Source organism: Tamandua tetradactyla, chromosome 5 (genome assembly GCF_023851605.1).
Source record: "Tamandua tetradactyla isolate mTamTet1 chromosome 5, mTamTet1.pri, whole genome shotgun sequence".
NCBI lineage: Eukaryota > Metazoa > Chordata > Mammalia > Pilosa > Myrmecophagidae > Tamandua > Tamandua tetradactyla.
In genome coordinates this window covers 147,649,635-147,657,193 of record NC_135331.1, presented here as the reverse complement: position 1 = coordinate 147,657,193, position 7,559 = coordinate 147,649,635, and positions in this window count along the sequence as shown.

Genomic DNA, 7,559 nt, shown 5'->3' with positions numbered 1-7,559 from the left:
GTAATTCCATAAATGTCTGCATTTCTGGGTTCTTACAAAGCAATGCTGCTTCACAATGGCTCTGAGTAGCCATTTGGAGGGAAGCAATCCCACAAAGAACATGGGGAGAGTCAGTACTTTGTCCAGTCGTCACGTGGGCATGGTTTGTGGGCCCCTGGAGGGAAGGAGAGTAACGCAGTGATGTATAAGCTGCACAGAATACCACCCACAGACCATTCAAACAGAATTAACAGCCAGTGGGAGGGTGTCTGGGTGGGAGGTTTGTTGTGTGTGTGTGTGCATATATATATATTTCCTAATGTATTTTAAACTAGTTTGAAATACAAATGGGAAGATTCTCTTTTTAGCCTGATTTCTTGCGGAAAGAAAAGCTTAGACAAGCAACTTCTTGGTACAATTCCAGCCTGCCAGCCCCACCTCCACTGTAAAATCTTTTGAACCCTTGTCTTCCAGTTTTATGACCACTTTCTGCTTTAAGCCATCGTTTTGGGAGTACAAAGAATGTGTCCCTTTGAATCGTAAACTTTCCTTTTAAAGTGAAACCTCCTCCCAAACCTGTACTGGCCGTTGTGTTTTGGATTTTTTGTTTTGTTTTGGTAATGGCAAAAGTACTTACAAACGTAAGCATAAAGCGTGACCTCCTGGTGATAACAAAACTGACTCTGAGAGAGGTTTTTAAATCATTTAGTTCCCTCAGCTTTAAAGGGGAAGTATCCAAGGAATTGGTGACATTAAGACACTGGCATCCATCCTGGGACCAGAAGCCTCGCACTCCTGCAGAGAAAGGATTGCAGCCATCTACCCAGGAGCTTTTAGTTATCCTGACAATAAAGTTAAAGCCTTCCTTCTGGCAGTAATACTAAAACAGTTATCATTGTCAAAAACAGCTGATGTTTTCACATGCTCGGTGGAGGCTGTGTTTTCACATTTGAACTCGGTGCACTAACCTACGTCATTCCATGAAATCTTGGGTCTACTTTTCCCTAATCCACTTTTTAAAGGAGGAAGGAACCTCCTTTAAGTGACTCAGGTTTAACATGGTGGCTCTCAAACTCCAGTGAGTAGGAGAATCACCTGGGGATTTGTCAAAAATATGGGTCTAGGGCCCCCAGCCAGGAATTGACTTTACAGGCTGGGGAGGAGTTACCGGGAGTGGGGAGGGGTATTTTTAACTAATACTCCAGGTGATTATGATGCTAGTAGTCTGCAATGAGAAACAGTGTTCCGTAAATTCTGATGGAGAATATCGTGAGGTATGGTTTGTTTTGGTTTTGGTTTTGGTTTTCAGATTTTCCAATCAAAACTCCATTATTTCAAGTATGTTTCCTAATATAAAACATTTAGGATATGAAACAATGCTCAACACCATTAGTCTTCAGGGAAATGTAAATGAAAACTACAATCAGATACTAATACACACATTAGAATGTCTATAATAAAAAAGACAGTACCAAAGACAGATGGGTGATGTGAAGAAATCAGAGCCCTTATACTTTGCTGATGAGACGGTAAATATAGCCTCTTTGTTAAACTGTTTGGCAGTTTCTTAAAAAGTTAAATAAACACTTCTCATGTAATCACTCTGAGGTGTCTACCGAAGAGAAATGAAAACACGTATCCACACAAAGATTTTTTCATGAGAGTATTATTCACCACTGCCCCAAATTGGAAACAATCCAACTGTCCACTTAATGGCATGAGGGGAAGTAAAATGTGGCATATCCATAGAATGGAATACTACTCAGTTCAAAAAGAATGAAGTGCTGGTAGAAGCTACGCCGTGGATGCACCTTAATAACATTATGTAGAATGAAATAAGACAGACACAAAAGACTATGGATTATATGATTCCACTCAAACGAAACTTCTAGAGAAGGCAAATCTATATAGAAAGCAGATCAATAGTTGTTGTTGGGGTCAGTTGTGAAGTGGGGAAAACTTTTTGATGAGCTGGAACTGTTCCAAAACTAGATTGTGGAAATGGTAACAGAACTCTGTAAATTCACTAACAAAAAAATCATTATGTGGTAACAACAAACAATGAGTGAGTGCAACAATGTATAAATTATACTTCCAAAAGCTGTTTAAACAAGCAACAGGCTCTCAAAAATGACACTTGAATGGTACAGGAGTGAATGAATCAACCAATTAAAAAAACACTTAAAAGGATTTAAGATATGTTATTCAAAGAAACATACACCTACCTATGCTTTAAATGCCTTTCTCATCAGCTACGGCCTAATGTGGGTCTGAGTAGTAGGCGGCTTTTTTCCCCGTGTCACCCTGAATCACAATTTCAGCCTCAGCCTTTACCAACTTGTCCCCAACTTTTCAACTGCTCTCAGCTATTCTCTCTCTCTTTACTGCTAGACGCTTCTCCTCTAGGTTAACTACTAATCGGCTCATTTGGCCTTCTAGCTTTCTTTAAGAGCCAGAAAAGACCATCCACCATTCCTCTGACTCCTCTGCTTTCTTTTCCATGTGGCAGGAGAAGAAAAAAGAGTTTTCAGTCACATCACATGTCTCTGTGTCAGCAATTCAATTGTTTCCTTGGCAACCATCACTTTTACTGTCGGCTTTCCGATTCGCTCTGCCTTCTCAAAGAGCTTAGAGTCACAAAATATCTTGGTTTATGCCAGAAGCTGTTTTCTAAAAAGGCCAAAATCTCTCCTAGAATAAACTATTTTTAAAATAATATTCAAGCCCAACATACCGCTTTTGGGCAAAGGTTATAATGGGGACAAAGCGGAGGCTATGAAGCCTCTTAGGGTCATTTAGTTTACACTGAGATGAGGGGTGTTTGCAGCCAGAGGTGCCCTGCTCGCCTCCTGGCCTGGATGTCATGGGTCATAAGGGAAATCAGGGGGAGGGAGGAGGGAGAAGCACACCTAGTGGCAGCAGTCTCCTGGATCTCTTGCCCGTGGGAGGATAGAGGCATTGTGTTTGCACATGAACCATTTTGGATTGATCATTTTTTTTCCATGTGACTCCTTGATGGAACATACTGTCCTCCGCAATGTATTTCTATATCCAGGTGAAAAATAAGACCGAAGAGTAGCTCAAAAGTGTGGATTCCTTCGTCATTCTATCCATTATTTATTTTCCAAGAGACCTATACATTTTTTCCCTTAAAAAAAAGGACACATATCCTAAGTCTACACTGTTGAAGAAGCGAGGGAGTCTCGGGACAGAGAACACGGGAATACTTTCAAGGAAATAGTCGCAAACACCTTGAGAAGGATTTGGAGTTTGTGATATTTCTCTTTCACAGGCTCATCTATAGGGAGAAAATCATTTGCTAACTACTTGAGAGTTTGTATCAAAAAAATAAATAAGAATAAAGAGGTATTTTATGATAATTTGAGGGTGCAATGGCTTTTCAACATTTCAGAAGAACACCAGTTCAAACGGTTGATATCAAATATCTTTAATGAATCTTATTTGGGTATTAACTCTTGTACATAAGGGAGTTGGGAGTATTAATTACAAGTATTGCTACCTGCCTTATTTTAATATATGCATGTGGTAGGTTGAATCATGTACCCCAATTTGGACATGTGTGAAAATCCATTGTAAACAGGATTTCTTAAAGATGTCAAATTGTTAGTTAAACTAACTGAGGGAATGTGGATCACTGGTGTCCTTTAAAAGCAGAAGAAATTCAGATTTGGTCAAAGAAAGATACAGGGAGGAGCTGGAAGCCAGAAGCCAACAGAACCCAGAAGATAAAGAAGGGGGCGTGGCCAGGTGACAGGAAAGTCAAGGAATCTAAGGATTGCTGGCCAGCCAACACACTGCCCTGGCAGGAAGCAAGCCTTCTAGCCAATGCCTTGATTTGGACTTCCGGCCTCTGAAACCGTGAGCCAACAATTTCCCATTGTGTAAGCAGACGCGTGGTGTGGTGTTTGCCACGGCAGCCGGGCAGACTAATGCACCTATTTGGGGCTTTGTTTTTTAAACTCATTTTATTTCAGCTTTTCCTTCAAACTGGTTCTGTTCCTAATACAGGCAGGTCTTCTCTGATAGTCACCTACATTAAGAAGATTTTCCTGTACATAAATTATTTAAAAAGAGCTAACACATGAGCTATTGACCCAGTGGACTTGTAAGGAATACAGAAAGTAGGAAATGCTCTGCCGTCTTTTATAAGGAGAGAGGCCTGTGGTTATAAGTACATGTGCTCCTGCTGCTGCCTGAGTCTCAGCTGTGTGGCACAAATGTCCCCAAACCAGCCCTTTATGGTGTTTTGAAAGATTGCATTTAAGTCCGATTCACTCCCTTCAGCTTACCTAAAATAGTACTTAGTTACCGAGAATGAAAAACTCAAACAAGCTAAGGTTCTTACCCCACTCAAAGGCCTTGAAGATAAGATTTGCAGGTGACTTGCCAAACAAGGCCGAAGTGTGAGCACAACCCAACCTTCACCCAACCCACAGAAAGGCGAATCTCTGTTTACCTTTCAGTTAAGAAAAGATAAAGGACTCATCATTAGAATTTTCCTTGGAGGAATCAATAGCATTTTGTTTGATTATGACAGAAGAAGAATAAGGTCTTTTTAAATCTTCTGTTCTTAATAAAAACTGTGAATTCTATACTTATGTAGACAAATGTTTTTTGTAAGTTGCACTGAGTTGCTGGAGAGCAGGGTTTTTCTCCTTCACTTCTCTGGCTGTTGGTTTTCTGGCCAGCAGAGGATGGGATGGAATACGAGGTCCCTCTATGACTATATTCTGTGTTTATACCTTCAGCCTTCCAGTAGCAGACTGTGTAAGTCCATGGTTTTTAGCTGCCATCCCCAGACGCCTGGACCCTGGGAACTCTCCTCTCCCTGGGAATTCAGCAGCTCTCACATACACTGTCCTGCGTGCTGTTCACTCGCGTCTTCCTTTCACCACCACCACCATCTGACTCACAGATGTTAAAGGGAGGAAGCAAAAAACATAAAATACACACAGACACACGTACGTATAAATTTATACATATACACTTATAGATTCATAAATACATGCCTATATAAAATGCATACACATATACACAGAGTTTAGCCCTGAGTTTAGCAGCCTGAGTTCCGTCAAGGTGACTTGCCTTGGCAGGAACTGATCCAGTCTGCATGTTACTCATTCATGCAGGGCCCAAGAAACTTCCTATTCCTGTCTGGTGAAGGCTCGCCTGCCCTTAGCCTTGCTTCCTAGGCTAGAGAGGCCAAATGAGTATCTCTTAACTTTTAGCAATTTCTAGACATAGGGTAGTTTACCTTAGGAAAGGGCATTCTACCTCTCTCTCTCGCTCTCACGCACACACAGCCTCCCTAACTCTTTATGAGAACTATATATTAAAAAAAAACAAACCTGTATATCTACTGGTAATTTGCCCTGAGTTAGGATCTGGTAAATGAGTGTAAAGCAATCATTATTAAAGCTCACAATCATTTTACAAATGACAGGAGCTAAACTCTTAGTCCTAAAGTTTTTGACACTCATTTAGTAAAACAAAACAAAACAAAACAGAACTTTCCCCGTGCTCCTATCTCTATTTTTATCATCCAGCTCTTTTCCTGGCTATCAGAAAAAAAAATCAGATTTTTGTGATATTTGATATCACTGTTCCCATGTTAGATGGAAGCTTCAAGACTGTGACTTAGTATCATTTTTTAAAATGAATGAATGAATGCTGCATGATTACCATAGAAGCACTGATGTTCATGGTCAAAAATTGGATTCTGGGCTAGGAGGAGGTGTACAGGACAATGGGGTGGCAGGAAGAAAAGAAATAACTAGAATATTCTAGACAGTAGAGCACAGGCTCCCAAGGTTGAGGGCTAGATGGAGGAAGGCAGAGGGGAACGGGGAGTTAACGCATATTGTGTGTCAGGTTTCTCTTTGTGGTGATGGACAAGTCTGGTAACGGACGTTGGTGAGGGTAGCACAGCATGGCGAGTGTGATTAATCCCACCGAATGGCATGCTTGGAGGTGGTTGACGTGGGAAAGTTTGTGTTGTAGATACGTTTCCACAACTAACAAAAAAGAGCAACTAAAGAGACAGTGCAAAGTAAATGTAATGTATGATGCTAGACTGGATCTAATAATGAAGGAGAAAAGGCCCCAAAGTACATTATTGGGACAAATGAAAAAAATGAAATGTAGACTAAAAACTTTATGTCGATATTAAATTTCATAACCATTACTGAGGTTACATAGATGAATATCCTTATTCTTAAGAAGTATACATGGAAGTATCAGTGTTCAAAGATCATGATGCATGCAAATTACTCTCAATAATTTGGAAAATTGAATATCATTATTCAAATGATATAATGAATGTGGCAAAATATTAAAAGTTGGTAACTTTGATATCTGTTGATACCAGATAGAGGATATGTTGGTGTTTTCTTTGTTGGTTTTATATAATTTTTACTATTGTCATGTAAGTTTGAAATTATTTCTAAATAAAATGGTTTTTTTTATATAGTACATAACATGGCATGTAGAAGATAGGTGCTGTAAAGCAGAGTAAGGGAGCATCAGGAGTATGCGGTGGGGGTGGGGCAGGCAGGACACAATTTTAAACAATGGGTCAGAGTAGATCCCACTGAGAAGGTAGGATCTGATGAGAGGCTTCCATTCACCACAGAGCCTAACTGAGAAAACCCATGTCTAAATCCACAAAGGAAGAAATGTGAGCGGTCCTGGCAGGCCCAGGTCTCTAGTGCTGGTCCAAACAACTCTAAAAAACAAGAGCCATAAAAAACAAGTGTGATTCCTGGAAGCCCAACCCTGTGGATGGGTGGGAGGGTGAAGGTCATTCCCAGAGAAGGGGGGACATTTGAACAAGAAAGAAACCTCCAAGCACATCTGGCTTTAGAGAGATTCAGGGACCCTCTGTTCTTGCCACTGGGCTGTCTGTCTTGTCTTTATCGTTGTTGTGTTACGTAGCAATCCAGCTGAGCTCTTCAGGTGACCTCACCTGTAGAGAGTCTCTGTGGTAAACCAGTCCCCCCATCCTGCCACATTCGTGGGAAGCCATGTGCTGCTAGTTTCCTGCTGAGTTGCTAAAGACAAAAGAGGACAGAGATAGTGTCATCACAGAGAAACTTGCTGAATGTGAATTGCTCAGAATGATTGAGAATGATGCTCCATGTACTGAACTTAAGGGCTGGTTTCTGCCTCCTGGGGCAGGGCTGCCCTTTTTTTTTTTTTAGGACAAACAGACCATTTTTCATCTCGAATGTGAAAGAGCAAAACATCACAGAGAATTTAGGGAGTGAGAGGGAATAAGACATGAGACATACTGATGATGATATAATGGCAGAAGCCATGAGATTCAGGTTATTTCTTTTTAAGGGAGACAAAAGCAGAAATGGGGAATTTAATAAACCCTAAGTCATCTGCTGCTCTGCCAGGAACACTAAGAGAATTTTGAGTTTCTGCGCTAGCTGGGAGGGAAGCCAGTGGAGCCTCCCATGTTCACAGCCTTCTCTGAATTCTTAACCTTTGAAAAGCAGTGTTTGGGAAGAAGACAAGTGGTATTTACAAATTGATGAATTTAGAAACCTTGGGTT